We start from the raw sequence: 16,900 nt of genomic DNA on the forward strand, positions 1-16,900 counted from the left end.
CCCCTCCACCCCTCACAACTATAGGAACCTCAGTGGTTTAACGTCCCTGCTTATCCAAAGGTAAAGAGCCCGAGGATACGATGATACGTGATGAAGGCATTTCGTTAAATGTGTTGCTTTCAGATGGACCCCTCTGGAATTTGGAGTCGAGTGGCTGAAGTATTATCATGCTTCCAAAATGGAACTCTCGTCCTCTCTCATCCAACTAACACGCCGACTGACGCACACACCCTTCCCCTTCTGTTCCTGAATCCTTAACTCGGCGGTGGCAAGAAGTTGCCATTTACTAATAGGTGCTCTTTGGGTAGTAGGGTGAACATCTTGAAGAACCAGATGGAAGCTCAGTTGGAAAATCACAGGAACAATCTAAATGAGAAATAGCCGACTTGGGACAAGGACACAGAGAGCGGAAAGTAAACCGTGTCTGTGCAGAGTCTTATTAGACCGGCTAAATTCACGCCATCAACCCGCTTTCTTGGCAGTCGGGTGGGCATCAAGGTCTCCCCTGGGGGCTGTGCACACCTGTTCCCTGGGGGGGGAAGGGGGGTGGGGAGGCAGGCTGAAATCTTACCTCCCCGGCTGCCTGGGCTGTGCTTGCTGAGAGGGGTCACATTTTCCTAATTTGCACACAGCTATCAGAGGGATTTCGTGGTAAAGCTGGTCTAAATGTCAGCAAAAACAGTCCTGAGTCAATATTGAGTCGCCGACAAAGGGCTGATATTCTTATAGATTAAGGCCGGACAGGAAACGCCTACATTACAGCAGGATTTAGGCCGGATTGGGAGGTTTTGAAGGAAAAGACAAACTGCTTTCTTTCTCCGATGGTTCTGGATCAGCAACCGCGCTGACGTTTAGCGGCCCCGTAGGCTTTTATGAGACCGTCGAGTCACTGCAACAGAAACTTCAAATGTCTCCATTTTTCCCGTTGGCGTCACTATGCGCTAAATGGGGTCGGCTCCTTCGACAGGAGAGTGACACGTGTGGCTGGCAATTCGCTTATACAAAAACGCTGAGATTTAGTGATTCTGACATATCAGGACAAATGTATAAAATAGACAGTAAAATATATATAGATGCAATCGACACGGAATCTCACTTGGCCTTCGGGGGGGTGGTGGAGTCTGGAGGCGCTGCCTTCTGACCGCTGGGCCCTACGGCGATGTGACTGTCCCTTGGCCTACTTACTCTCGGCCTCCAGTCTTTCAAAAGGGGTCCTTCATACAGTGGAGTTAGGAAGCTGGCAAAATAAGGTCAACTAAAAGTCAGAGTGATTATCTAGCACACCATAATAAAAGATCAAGAGTTCCTGCTTATTATCTTATTTTTCCTGCTTGCTTCACCAGGCGAAGGCCCAGTCTGGTTATGGATTAACACGGTGATCAATAGTAAGCCTGCTGTCTCTCTCTCGGCGGGGGAAAATGAACTCAAAATGCAGTCAAAGTCTTATTGATCAAGGATATAGGTCTCACTTTCATTACCTCTGTCTCCTGATAACCCACAAATAATGTGATGAGCTGCTAATCTCTCTGATTTTCAATGGACCCTTCACCCCTCCTGTCTGCACAGAGTAACTTTTATTTTCATCTTTCTACCCACTCTGTGTAAGTCACGTAGCACTAACTCTCACTCTCTTACCGCCAGCCCTGGTCAATCAGAGCGAATGGTATCACTCTTCACTGGGGACGGCGGCTCTGGTGAGTTCAAGACAGAGTCCCCAAACATGGCCAGGAAATCAAGGCTCCTTCTTACGGGGACAGAGGGATGTGGCGTCTTCCTGGTGAAGGGGCGCTCGTATTGGTAGTAACCTTCTCAGGACCCGCCCTGCTTCTGCCATGGGAGCCCCCACGTTACAAATGCAAGAGGTCAAATCTCTTCTTTCTTTCTCTTTCTTTCTTTTTCTTTCTTTCTTTCTTTCTTTCTTTCTTTCTTTCTTCTTTCTTTCTTTCTTTCTTTCTTTCTTTCTTTCTTTCTTTCTTTCTTCTTTTTCTCTTTCTTCTCTTTCTTCTCTTTCTTTCTTTCATAATCTTTATGTGGGGCTTGAACTCACAACCCCGAGATTAAGAATCTTAGGCTCTCCTGGCCAAGTCAGCCGGGCTTGTTTAGTCAAATCTCTTGGATGGCTAATCCTACCTTGGCTTCTGCTTCTCAGTAGATCTGAACTACTGCAGGAGAGCCTTTTACCAGTGGGAATATTGGCTCTCAAGGTAGTCATGGGCTGTGATGCCAGGAGACGAATGTCCTCTCATCTTTGGTGTCTTAATGACCTCAGCAAGTTTCTGTTACATGGCTGTAGAAAATACTCTGGGAGAAATCTAGAAGATTGAGGGTATTTCAAATATGGTATTGTGTTGGTTTCGTTCATCGAAGGCCGTGTGGTGTGACAAAACCAAGGTGACTTTGGAGTCCAAAGCCCGACTCTGACAGTTCTGGTTCTCCACCCCCTCAGATAGGGAAACGAAGGGGTTGTGCTTGGCAATATTAGATCATTTCACTTTCGCCTAGAAAACTCTCATCTGCTTGAAGTTATGAGACGAAAACAGAACCCAACGAGACTCTCAGGGAAACAGCTATTTTTAGAAGCTGAGTTTTTATTATTTTTATTTTTTGATTTGTTGATAACTCATCATGACTTTATGACTTTTGGGGGAGGGACCTACAAGTTATTACTTTATTCATTTATTTTCAAATTTTATTCTAGAGAGAAGGAAAGAGAGCGAGTGGGGGAGGGGGCAGATGGAGAGAGAGAGAGAGAGAGAGAGAGAGAGAGAGAGAGAATCTTTTTTTTTTTTAATTTTTTTTTTCAACGTTTATTTATTTTTGGGACAGAGAGAGACAGAGCATGAACGGGGGAGGGGCAGAGAGAGAGGGAGACACAGAATCGGAAACAGGCTCCAGGCTCTGAGCCATCAGCCCAGAGCCTGACGCGGGGTTCGAACCCACGGACCGCGAGATCGTGACCTGGCTGAAGTCGGACGCTTAACCGACTGCGCCACCCAGGCGCCCCGAGAGAGAGAATCTTAACCAGGCTTCCTGCTCAGCATGGAGCCTGACTCAGGGCTCTATTCCACGATCCTGGGATCATGACCTGAGCCGAAATCAAGAGTCAGACATCTAACTGACTGAGCCACCCAGGCACCCTTATTATTTTCTTAAAAGCTAAGTGAAAAAAGAAAAAAAGCCAACTTCTCTAATATGTCATGTCAGTCACATTGGTTAGGTATCAGGGTGGTAAGAGATCCTCAAATAAAATGATTATCAGGGGCTCCTGGGTGGTTCAGTCGGTTGAGTGTCCAACTCTTGATTTCGGCTCAGGTCATGATTTCATGGTCGGTAGATGGAACCCCCCTTTGGGCTCTGCACTGAGTATGGAGCCTGCTTGAGATTCTCTCTCTCTCTCTCTCTCTCTCTCTCTCTCTTTCTCAATCCTCCCCTGCCTCAAATAAACAAATACAATTAAATGGTTAGCAACCATGAGTACCAGAAAGACTGTACTGAAATTCATGATTTCCTCGGTCCGATAGTTGGAGTTGAATAAGCCAGCAAAGTTGCCTTGCCTCTCTGACATAAAACCAGTGAATCTCACTTAACTGAACCGCTTTTGGGAGGACAGTTGTAGCATTCTCAGCTGCCAATCTGAGGAAAACAAATGCCACGGACGGGAATAAGAAAGTCCTCTCTTTCTTGGAGAAAACACCGAGGGACCAACAGCAACTCAACTACTAAAATCATCCGCTTTCGTTTTCAGCCCCTGGGGGCTGAGTGGTGTTTTCTTGCTTCGGTCCAAACAATTTGTACACCTGTTGAAGAGAAAATAAAATCTGACGGCGGTACAAAGTCCGGGGGATTAAAGCGATTTGCGCTGAGCTCTTAAAGCCGAGATAATTGCGGGTCTCGGTTTCTTCTTTTGTTCTGCAGAACGGCATCTGAAATTTGACAAGCAAGTCCTCTCCCCACACCCCCTTTTTTTTTTTGTTGCAAGGGACCGGGTGGAGATTTCACCAGATCTCTCCCTTTCTGCGAGGCTGCGTCTTCCTTGGAATGCTCTGGTCTCACCGGGCTTCGCGGCACGTGGTCAAGCAAGGCTGGTTTACTTGGCCGGTTTTGGAGGTACCTTTGGGGGCGTGCTCTTTTACCTCGTTTCCCAATCCTGAGATCAGGGGTGCCCGGGTGGCTCCATCAGTTAAGCCTCGGACTCTTGGTTTCGGCTCAGGTCGCGAACTCACGGTTCACGGGTTCGAGCCCCGCATGGCGCTTTGGGCTGGCATCACAGAACGTGCTTGGGAGCCCCTCTCTGCCCCTCCCCTGCTCGTGCTCTGTCTCTCTCAAAGTAAATAAATAAATTAAAAAAAAAAAATAACCGAAGTCTGAGGTCAGAAATCCGGGAGGATGAGAGGGAAGAGAGGGCTGAAGCTGGTGAGGAAGCCTACACAGCTTTTCATAAATGTGGCCGAAGTGACTTCAGAGAGTCCCTTTGCCCTCCCAGGGTCTGTGTGTCATATACATTCAGGCTCTGATTTGCTATACTTCTCAAGCTGAACGTATGCTACGGGATACCTTTGATGTTGCCATAATTGTGTGTGGGATCTTCAATCATGATGTCATCAAATTTTATTAAACTTAATATGGATAAAACCAAGACATTATTGATTAGTTCTGCCAGGCAAACCTCCCAGGCTTCCTCTTAGAGTGGTTTTCTTCCGGGGAAGCTGTCTTTATCCTTTCGATAATACTCATGCCCTCAGAGCCACTGTGGCTTCTGAGTTTTCTTTTGAAGCCCACATCAATCATATAATTAAGACGTCTTAATACAACTACAGCAATCCCGCCATATTGCGAGGCACGCTCTCTGGTCGGCTGCTGAAATTTTAATTCATGCCCCTCTTTCATGTGGGTGTAATTACTGCTGCTCTTTGTTTAGGGTTTTGTGCGTGCGTGTGTGTGTGTGTGTGTGTGTGGCGTATTTTCTGTTGATCCAGATTTAACCAGCTAGACCCCTATTTGGATCTCAACTTTTCTACCTTAGTGATAAGATTAATTTGGTTCCCACAAAGTAAGCCGTGTTCTCTTTTCCCATCTTCTCTGCCACGCCCTCCATAAAGGCTGTCTGATGGTGTCCAAGCGATGCTTAAACATTCAGCTGGAGAAATGGAGAATTCAGACAGCCTTCCAGATGCCCCAGATGACCAGATGTTTGATATCATGGCCAAGCAGCCAGATCGCTAACTTCTTAAAGCATTTTTCGCCCGGGTGTTCTGGTGTTAGGCAAATGCATGAAATTTCCAATTTCCGGTTTTCATGCCTCTGTCCTATTTTTTCTTCTTCTACCTTATTATCAAATCTTGTAGTCTCTTTATTTTTCTTCTTTAACTCCTCTGCATTCATGTTGAGAGTCCAATCCTAACATCTAATGTGGAAATGTGGACTGGAAAGCAGGGAGGGGCAGTGTGGGAAGCACAATTCTGGGGGGAAGATCAGAGATTTCTGATTCGCTGTCTTTCCACGGTATCAGACAAACAAATTTGGGTCTCAACCAGGTATCTGCACTTCCCGAAAAGAACTAGACCCACTTTCAGATGAAAACATTGGCTCTCTCTGAAGAAAAAACAAAAATACCTTTGGTGTTTTTTTTTTTTTTTTTGAATAGGGTTGGCCTCCTTCTGAACTTGAAAAAAAAGTCTCACTCTTAAAAGACAAGCAATGAAGATTAACAACTTTTCTTCCTGTCCGGTGTGTAAAGCATACAGTTTCCAGCTTAAATAAGATCAGGAAATATCTTCACTACAGGTTTCGTTAGAGGATTATTTCATGGGTTGTTGACCATGCGGCATCTGCTAGAGGTTTGTTCAAACATCTCATATTCATTTAGCGTGTTCGATTAAAAAAGAAGGAGAAAGAGAGGGAGAAGTAGGGGGAGGAGAAGGAGAAAGAGAAGGAGAAGGAAGAGAGGAGGAGGAGAAGGAGGAGAAAGAGGAGGAAGGGGAAGAGGAGGGGGAAGAGGAGGAAGAGGAGGAGGAGGAGGAAGAGGAGGAAGGGGAGGAGGAGGAAGGGGAGGAGGAGGAGGAAGAGGAGGAAGGGGAGGAGGGGGAGGAAGAGGAGGAAGGGGAGGAGGGGGAGGAAGAGGAGGAAGGGGAGGAGGAAGGGGAGGAGGAGGAGGGGAGAAGGAGGAGGAAGAGGAGGAAGGGGAGGAGGAGGAGGAAGAAGAGGAAGGGGAGGAGGAGGAGGAAGAGGAGGAAGGGGAGGGAGAGGAGGAAGAGGAGGAAGGGGAGGAGGAGGAGGAAGAGGAGGAGGAGAACCAGCCATAGCTTCATTATGCCCTGGTCCCTGGAGTAAAGGCTTTCCTGACTTGCACATTAATGGTGTGAACCTGGTGACTTACCAACGTCTGCAGGAGGACATTTGGACAAAGTGTGCGCACCGCTTTCTTAAAACTGTACTTGACGTTAGCAACTTTTCCACAAAACCCTTATAAAAAGGTAATACACTTCTTTCTGACTTGAGTCTAGTTTCTGGACAAAATGTCAACGAAAACTGGTGCGGGTCCCGTCTTTTAGCTAAAAAGGAAAACTGCTCACCCAGGGCACGTCCTGTTTGGCCTTAGCTACTGAGAACCTCTCTAATTTGTCATCAGTGCCGAGCATCTGGGACGTGAGAACATCTGTTCCCTTTCTGCCTTTGGAAAAGTGGTTTTCAACCCTGGCTGCACGTTGTCATTTTCTGAGTGGTTTTTTTTTTTTTTTTTTTTTTTTTAATACTGAAGCCTGAGATCTGCCCCCTGGAAATTTTGAGTTGATTGATTTTGACTCAGAGCTTACTTGGTAAACGCTTTTGGAAGTTGGCGGAGTAGATACGCAGGATAAACAGACTATGTTAAATCTTGTGTTGAGAATAAGACAAGGTATGCATACATGTATACAGAACACTGATAAACCAGCGAAGAAACTCCCAAGGGGACCCTCGGACAAGCCACTTAACCTGCCTGGCTTTGCTGCCTGCGGCAGGGCCCCGCTCTGGCCTGGGGTTCCCCCGCCAGCCTTCCCCAGCCCTTGGCCTCTTATCCTCCAATTGGCCCAATCTTCTGTGCCTCCGATAATCTTTTATGCCTGCTGTTTCCATTCTCCTTTTCTCAAGACCCTCCAATGACTTCCCATTAGCTTCTGGGTCATATTCAAATTATTACCTATTGGTTCCAAGACCTTTAGCCAGGCAATCCCTTTTTATGTCACTTTTAATCTCTCCCCTTCCTGCTCCCTTTGTGGCTGTCAGGATCGTCTTCACCAAGCCATCCTTGTCACTCTTTATCTCTCTTCTTCTGAGCGCTGCTTGCTTCGGCCGTGGGGCAAAACTTTCTAGATGGTGCGCACCTGACGTGAGCCTCTTTCTCGTCATCCTACTGTTTAACCCTCCGCACACACCTCAGTTACCTGCTGGTGTTTGCAACCACGTAACCAGCTCTAGCTGGCCCGAGGACAGCCAGAAAGCCACCGAGCAGTTGTCCAGGGACCCCTCTACGTCAAACCATGTAGAGGTGAGCCAACAGAGGAAGGCATTTAAAAACCGCAGATGGTGTGACCGACAGTCTCTGTCCACGCTCCAGGTCGCTTGATGGTTCCCCCAAATCGCTCATCAATAAATCAGTTGTTCCCCTGCTCCTCGCCTCTCGCGTATGTTTCCTTTCCACTGCTAAGGAAGTCCTTAAAACGAAGACAGAATCCGATATCCGAGACTTGGGGCTAACATGATTAATTTCTTGTTGTAAAATTGTTACAAATTGTTATTGTACCATGAATTTGAATCTGCGGTGATGGATTCTCTAGCTTTCAAATGCAATTGACGATCGGTTACCATATGTCTTGGTTGGAATTTATTTCGTAATCGTCCCTTAGATAGGAGGGGACGAAAGAAATTAATCTTAAGTATCTTGTAGCTTCTGGACATCTTCCGTTACACACAGAAGCGTTCAGCACATTTATTTATTTATTTATTTATTTAGGATGAAGTAAAACCATCTTCAGAGCTGTTTTACTTCTCCAACTACTAGTAACAGAATCACTGGTTAGAGATGGTGTGCGTGTGTGTGTGTGTGTGTGTGTGTGTACACATATGGGGGGGTGTCTCTTAGGCTCAGTCAGATTCTAAAGCCTTACGCTAGATTCACTGAATTTTAACAAGCACTCAGGGAGTTTTTATGCACATTAATATTTGAAAACCGCGGCCTTACGATAATGTTCAAATGTAGCCTATTACAAATTTTACCCAAGATTCAGAAAGTCTCAGCTCACATAAAACAAGTACACAAATAAGGCCTTTTCCTATATCTTACGCATCCGCCCACATCAACAGGCAGTTACTGAGGTTCAGAGAATCTCTGTCAGTCTTGTCCCTAAATCTTTTCCATCACATTATAAGACTAAAGTCAGAGTGTGGCCCAGGCTGTTAACCAGCTTACTTGTCTTTTAGTCCCGACAGTCTATCCTTGACCATCCAATGGAAGAAACAGATCAGAATGCATACCCAGTATTTTAAACGTTTCTAATTCTCAAAGACCTCATATTTTAAAGAAAATATATGAAAGTGACAATATTTTCCAATGCATACTGATTTGAAGCTATCAACCATCAACAACTATAATACAATAAGAAATAACGGTAAGAAGGATGAGAATAGAGTTTCTTTTTTTCAAATGTTTATTAATTTACCTTTGAGAGAGAGCACAGGCAGGGGAGGGGCAGAGAGAGAGAGAGAGAGAGAGAGAGGGAGACACAGAATCTGAAGCAGGCTCCAGGCTCTGAGCTGTCAGCTTGGAGCCCAACACAGGGCTCGAACCCATGAAACATGAAATCACGACCTGAGCCGAAGTTGGACGCTTAACTGACTGAGCCACCCAGGTGCCCTGAGAATAGAGTCTGATTGTCCTGGTAAAATATTTCTTTTTAGGCTGTTCCTGAAGTGGGTCATGATCAAGCAAACGATTTTTATGACCATGATGGGCAGTGCTTCTGCTATTTGCTTTCTAGCCTGTGTTGGGCCACTTGAGACAATGTGGAAAGGAAAAAAAATAAATAAAAAAAAATAAAACAAAACAAAAACAAGCCAGAAATACCACATCCACACACACTGATGTCTAAAATCCTAAGATTTCTCTAAGATTTATACCCCTTGGCTAGTTGTGTAGCCTGTTTGAAAACAGCCACCCTATGCTTTGGCTGCCTTACCCCGGATCCCTAGCGGACGAACTCTGTTGGGAAATTTACACTGCGTGTTGACCCTCCACCTGGGAAATTCGGTTTAAACAGTTAATGGTTCCTCAAAGGACTTTCAAACCTCAACGACAGACAGACCCAATTGGATCTGCTTAAAATAAATGATTTTGAACGGTAGTTGATGAAGTATGAATTTTGAGTGGGGTGCTAAATACAGGACATTTGTCTATTCTCTATCATCTATCTATTATCTATTTATCAGTCGTATCAAGCATCTGTCTATCCCTACCTATCCATTCATTTCTGGAATGGAATGCATGTCACGGGGTTATCGTGAGCATCGATTGGAGGAATTCATTGCCAAGTGCTTAGTGCTGTGCATATCGGGTAAGTGCCCAACAGATAACTGTTGTTATTATTGCTGTCTTTACTGTTATTTCTCCTATCAACTATACCTTCCATGTGTAAAACATACAATATAAATTGTCCGGCGTAATTTAAAACCACGTTCGATTTCAAGGCTGAATACTCGAGAACTTCAACAATGGGGTGCCAAGACAATCCTGGATTTGAATTGTATTGTTCCAGGAATGTGGGCACACTCTGTAAGGTACCCACCACTTTTCACGTCATTGAGAAAATCCATTGTCTGCTATAATTGGAAGCAGGCAGAGATTTTACAAGATGGTAGAAAGGCAAAGGCACCTTTGCGTCCTGTTTCTACCCGGCTAAATCAAGGTGGGATTGGTTCCCTGGGCTTGGGGATTAGGCCACCAGAGGGGCAGAACCTCCCTTCTCCCCAGTCCACAGGCCCCTATGTGTAGACTGACTTTCAATGCCAAAGGCTCCTTTATAGCTTTCTTTTCTTTTTTTTTTCAATGCATAGCTTTTATTTTTGTCAACAAACTGTGTCATTTACCATAGTAAGAAAACTCCTGTTGTTCGAGGTCTTTATCAGAGTTCCTACAAATCAGGTTAATTGGTGATCAACAGAGCTTTTCTGCCTTTAATGAGGCCTAGTAGCCCAAGGCAAGGCCTACCTCTTGATAAGGGACTTTCTTTTTTCTTATTCTGAACTCTTTGATCACTTCAAAAAAAAAAAAAAAACAACCCAGGAAGAACAACCACCGGGAATGTCATTGTTTTTTAATTGCCTGATTACCAAATGTTGGAGATAAAAGATAGATGTTCTCAATTAATAACATTTACATAGATTAGCATCACTAACAAGCCTCATTAGTAGCTGCTGATTTTTGTTTAGATGGTGTCCCATGTCATTTGCTCTCTCTCTGGTTGTGCAATCGAAAGCACCTTTAGTATGACAAAACATTGCCTTCTAATCTATTTCTATTAATCAAACAGTAAGGCATTTTAGTACGCAGTCAGGTTTTTAATTAATTAAAAGTTAGTATTACCTAGCGTGGATTAACGAAAGGTTTCCTATGTTAATAAAGTCCAGCAACTGTTTCTAAACTCTGGCTGTCTTTTCTAGAGACTAAACACCTTCACTGGGTTCATCACAGCACAAACACATCTACATTCACGTAGAAGAGCACCATAGAAATACGGTCCACGTACTGGGTGCCCGCCACGCGCCTGGCACTTTCCACACATCGTCCGGTTAATCTGCCAACAGTCTGTGAAGGAGGGAACATTAGCATCATCACTGTACGCACAGAAACGAAGGCTCAGGGGAAGGGCCCAAGGTCCCTCAGACCTAGCTCTGAGTTTTAAGTCCATGATCATGGACTGTTGTTGCTTTACCTATGCATCTAGAAAAAGAATTCATTGCTATTCTGAGCTGAACAAAATGTTCAAGATAGCCTACAACTAACCATGAGTCATATTTTAAACCGCATCGTTCATCTTTTCATTCATGAAAACAAACGGAAAATAAACAACTAAAACTAATCGGTAAATGTGTCCTGTAAATAGCAGGAGATACCTGAATTGGAGATATCTGAGTATATCATGATCTATGACCGTAAAAATGCCTACAAATCTGAAGCTTAAAGATCACAGAATAGTCATGAATTTTCTGTCACTCTAAGTGTGTAAATACACTATGTTTGTCAAAAGAGACATTTTCCCCCTAAATATTGTGAGAAAAATGTAAAATTATTGTTTTTTAAACATCTTATGGGAAAAAAGTGTGTGTCTAATATTATGATAAATATTTTAGGCAGAAAAAACATGTTTTCAGACTCTCTAAGATACCAATGCAAACTTCTTACCAAAAAAGAATATGGAAGCCATAAAACAGATTAAAAAACAATTGATAATTAAAACTTTGAGGGAAAGAAACATTTGAAAAGACCAAAGAAAGATATCTTTAAAAAAAATTTACTTATTTCTTTTGAGAGACAGAGAGAGAGAGAGAGAGAGAGCGAGCGAGCACTGGAGGGGGAGGAGCAGAGAGAGAGAGAGAGAGAATCCCAAGCAGGATCTGCATTGTTAGCGCAAAGCCTGATGTGGGTTTCAAACTCACGACGAACTATGAGATCATGACCTGAGCCGAAGTTGGAGGCTTAACTGACTGAGCCACCCAGGTGCCCCCAAGAAAGACAGCTTTTTTTTTTTTTTAATGTTTATTTATATTGAGAGAGTGTGTGTGATTGGGGGAGGGGCAGAGAGAAAGAGCGAGAGAGAGAGAGAGAGAGAGAGAGAGAGAGAGAAAGAGAAGGAGAGAGACTCCCAAGCAGGCCCTTCGGACTTCATATGCAATATATACGGCATAGATTTTTGAGAAGATGATCAGATCCATTATATTTTGAGAAAAGTTAAAAAAAAATCTGTAGCGTTCTTTTTTTTTTTTTTTTTTTTAAATTTTTTTTTCAACGTTTATTTATTTTTTGGGACAGAGAGAGACAGAGCATGAACGGGGGAGGGGCAGAGAGAGAGGGAGACACAAAATCGGAAACAGGCTCCAGGCTCCGAGCCATCAGCCCAGAGCCTGACGCGGGGCTCGAACTCACGGACCGCGAGATCGTGACCTGGCTGAAGTCGGAGCTTAACCGACTGCGCCAACCAGGCGCCCCAAAAATCTGCAGCGTTCTTAAAGGCAACAGCTGTTCATTTTCACTCTGCTGTTCTCAGGACTCAGCCCAAGCCTGGCTCAATATGTATTTATTGAAATGAATGAGTCAAGGAAAACATCGTTTGTAAAGTGCTGTCAGTATCTTTATTGTCCCCTTTCAATGATTAAATTAAGATCTGTGGGTTGTAAAATTTCACGCAGTACAAACATATATTTAACTCAGAAGGTGAAAATACCTAGGGAATGAAGTCATTGCGAATGCTTTTGTTGTGTTGTCTTGGCTCCACCAAGTAACTACAACTGGCGGTCATGCTCCGAGGGTTCGTAACATTTTTAGCTCTGCCTGAGCATCTGGGCAGCCGTGGCTACCCAAGTTCACCAGCTGGACTTTTAGGTGAGCCCCCTGGCCTTGGCATCCTACCTTGGTTGGATGGTTTTCTGGAAAGGTCACAGGATTTAAAAAAGACACAAAATCCCATTCATACAATCGTTTTAGTGGATCTGGGATTTAATATTGGTACGGTAAATCTTCCTTTTACTTCTGTGAAATGACAGAAGTTACACTCAAGATCTCCACGCATTCTGCAAACTTGAACGCATGTGTACCACACCCTGAGACTTGAAATTCGCTTGCTGCTTTAATTAGTTATCTAATAAAGACAGCAATCCTTATTCTCAGACTATTGTGTCAGAGGTGGATTCAGAAAAACCTCCTTGTCTAATTGCTATTTTATTGGATCATCAGTTGCTACCAATAAATAAATAAGTAAATAAATAAAACAGAGAGAGAGAGAGAGAGAGAGAGCTATTTAAATTGCCTCAAAGAAACGTCTACCTGGAAAATAAAACCATACCATCTTCTAGAGCCTCCAGGGTTTAAGTGATTCGCCCAAGGTCACCCACCCAAGATTAGGAGCCAATTCTCCCGGCTCCCAGACAACTGCACTTCTGACTTCACCACTGGAATAGTTGCACTGGTAACAGTTGATAATGAAGCCTTGGAAAAATTCCTGGATGCACCATCAGGGTCTCTAACATAGGCTGTGGTCCCAAAGCTAAGTGTCCTCATGGAGCCACTGGAGAGAGGAAGAATGAAACTCACTGACAAGTTGAAAGCTGTTCACAGAGATATTCCTTTTATTAAGTACGTGCTCTAATTGTGTATGTGCGTGGATGTCAATAGTCAACAGATTGGACGACTTCGTCATCAGCATCTGTAGCTTATTAGTTGGGAGATGAGATGAACATCTTTTTATAATCCTAGCCTCGCCAGCTTCCGCATGACTTCCAATTCAATAATATTCAAGTGAGTAGCTTGTAATAGTCTACAATGCAGTCGTCTAGATTTGTAGACTCAAATAAAAACTTTAATTAAAAAAAAAAAAGACGGAGAAACTATCAACATTACCGTTCTGAGCCTAGTTCTGAATCAACTGTGTGGGGAGAGGCCAAATGTCTTTGCTGTGGTCTTGGTTGGACCTTCCAGTTTTTTCTCTTACTACGTACGTGACCTGAGTTACTCAGATTCCCTAAGTCTCAAGTTCCTCATCTGCAAAGTGGGAGATTAAAGATACCCATCTCATGCCTTAGGCTGAAAGCTGATCACAGGGACCAACTTCCAGGTGACAATTACGATGGGTTTTAGGAGGTCGATGGATTGCCGCTGAGCTCTCTGGGAAGGGTTAGTGAATCTTCAGTCTCTATTATCTCCCTGGATTTCTGTGTTGGAAATTTGCAGAAGCTAAAATAGAAGTAAAATGAGGGAAAATAATTCTTATCCTTTCCTAGGCATGGCAGCGCCGGTTCTGCTCGCTTTCAGATCATTAATGCCCCTGACATTCCCCAAGGTTCCTGGCACATGATTCCACCCATTTGCCTGATGAGGGTATTCAGTGATGACAATGGATTTCGAGGTTGAAAGTCTTGCCTCGGGCCTTGGAGCTAGCTAGGCACAGGGAAGCCACTTGAGTGTACGATTCTCTAAAAATTTTCAGCTTCTTTATCTGTTAGTTTCGGACGTTTGGGAAAACATCGCTAATGTGGTGGGTTTTCTTAGAAATTTGGTGTGCTTAAAAACAGCTCTGAGCAGGGCGCAGTTAAAAAAAAAAACGCACAACAGAATCACTCAGAGTGTCACGAAATGATCCCCACAAAATACAAAGGTTTAATTTCATCAGGGAATTTCTAATTAATGATGTTTGAGTGGGTTTTAAATTCCCCAACCACATTCCCACCATCCTTACTCACCACTTGGGGAAGGTTTAAGCCTTAGGGCATCTTTTAGATGAATACTGGTAGTCCCATTTCGGCCGAATGGAGCATCACTAGTAATGCAATTATAGCAGAAAGGAAACCTTGCATCCCCAGGATATTTCACTCAAACTCCATTACGATGTCTTATCCATGTTTCTTTGTTTCATTGCGTTAAAGAGTCATGGCAAATGGCTACCGCCAAGAATAAAACAAGGGCTTTATTTCACATTTCCCTTGAATAACCCAAGAGGCACTCCCTTATTCCTGGGTGGGTGCGGTTGAGCATTGATACCTGCAACTACTTTTCTAACCCATGATTGCAACGGCAGGAGGCTGTCTTACCTGATCCTTTGGTAGCCAACCCGGGTAGGCTGCATTCCGCTCACTCTGGGATTCCATGGTGGGTGCAAGAGATTATTTTTAGAAGGGACTTAGAGTCCTAGGGGAGCTGATTCCACTCGGCAGGGTGAGCAGCTCACGCACACAGGTCCATTCACTCCCTGTAGGATTAGATTTCTGTTCGGGCTGCCAAGAATCTCTGAACCCTCTCACTATGCTGGCATGTAAGGGTTTCTTCGGTTAAATGGAGAGTCAGTAAAAAGTGGGTTAGAATCAAGATGAAAGGGGGAAAAGGGTGCCCGGTGGTTCAAGGTTTCAGGCTATAGGACGTATGTCCGCATTTTCTTCCATGCTCCAGACATCTCTATAGATATACGCAATGGAATGCTACTTGGCAATGAGAAAGAATGAAATGTGGCCTTTTGTAGCAACGTGGATGGAACTGGAGAGTGTGATGCTAAGCGAAATAAGCCATACAGAGAAAGACAGATACCATATGTTTTCACTCTTATGTGGATCCTGAGAAACTTAACAGAAGACCATGGCGGAGGGGAAGGGGGAAAAAAAAAGAGGTTAGAAAGGGAGGGAGCCAAAACATAAGAGACTTAAAAACTGAGAACAAACTGAGGGTTGATGGGGGGTGGGAGGGAGGGGAGGGTGGGTGATGGGCATTGAGGAGGGCACCTGTTGGGATGAGCACTGGGTGTTGTATGGAAACCAATTTGACAATAAATTTCATATTTAAAAAAAAAACCAGAAATGCATTTTTGGAAATTGCCACGTGTACTACTTTAAGCATTTATAATTTCTAGTTCAGAGACTGGCTTTGTGACCCTAAATGGTCTTTATTTATTGCAAAGGTGCTATGAAATTCTTAAACTGAAGTTACCTTTAATTGATTATACAAGTAATGTGTGTATGTCCATATGGGCTCTTAATAATATTTTAGAAGGAATCATTCTTTTTTTTTTAATGTTTATTTATTTGAGAGAGAGAGAGAGAGAGAGAGAGCAAGCCACGGAGAGACAGAGAGAGGGAGAGAGAGAAAATCCCAAGCAGGCTCTGCACTGTGAATGTAGAGTCCGATGCGGGGCTTGAACCTACTAAACGTGAGACCATGACCTGAGCTGAAATCAAGAGTCAGATGCCTAACATAGTGAGCCACCCAGGCACCCCCAGGGAGGTGTTCTTTTTTTTTTTTAAATATAAAATTTATGGTCAAATTGGTTTCCATACAACACCCAGTGCTCATCCCGACAGGTGCCCTCTTCAATGCCCCTCATCCACCCTCCCCTCCCTCCCACACCGCCCCCCCACCTTTTAGAGCCATCTAAGACTGAAAAGTTGTGGTGGCATTATAGACGCTGAGTAACAAGTAACCCTCAGACAGAGAGATTATCGAAATGGCACCAAAACCAAGTTTGCAATGGGTAATCACAGGTTTCAATGCTGCTGTGGCTGCAGAAGTGTGAATATGGAATAAAAAACACTGTGAGTGGAAAAATACTAATTACACGTATGTGCATATATTTGTCTGCTGTGAAAAAGGTAAGCTATATCTTTAGGACATTTGGTGACAAAGAAGTTAATAACAACAGCAGCCAACAGCAAAGACTATTCAGAGCCTGTGAAATCTCCTACTTTCCATCGCACTCCACAATTGTCCATCATCACGTTTGAAAGATGATTTATCATATCAACATTTCCCAGGGATCTGCCCCAGATCTGGAAACACCAGAGACAGTGTTCTAAATATTCGAAGTCACAGGTACCGCATGGCCTGGAGGTCCTGACTCAGTGGATGAGACGAGATTGTGGGATCGGATTTTTTTTTTTAGCAAGTCCTAAAAGTGGTGATTCTACGGTGCAGTTGGGTTGAACACGTCTCAGCCTGGTTTCTTGCCATCACACATTCGAGAACAAAAACCCAAACAATCCAAACGAGGTAGTTCAGTAAGAAAAATACATAGTTACGTGTGTTTAAAAAATGTTTATGTATTTTGAGAGAGACAGGAAAAGCGCATGGGCGAGTGGGGGGAGGGGCAGAGGGAGAGAGAGAGAGAGAGAGAGA

Source organism: Felis catus, chromosome B3, assembly GCF_018350175.1.
Source record: "Felis catus isolate Fca126 chromosome B3, F.catus_Fca126_mat1.0, whole genome shotgun sequence".
In the NCBI taxonomy this organism is placed as follows: domain Eukaryota; kingdom Metazoa; phylum Chordata; class Mammalia; order Carnivora; family Felidae; genus Felis; species Felis catus.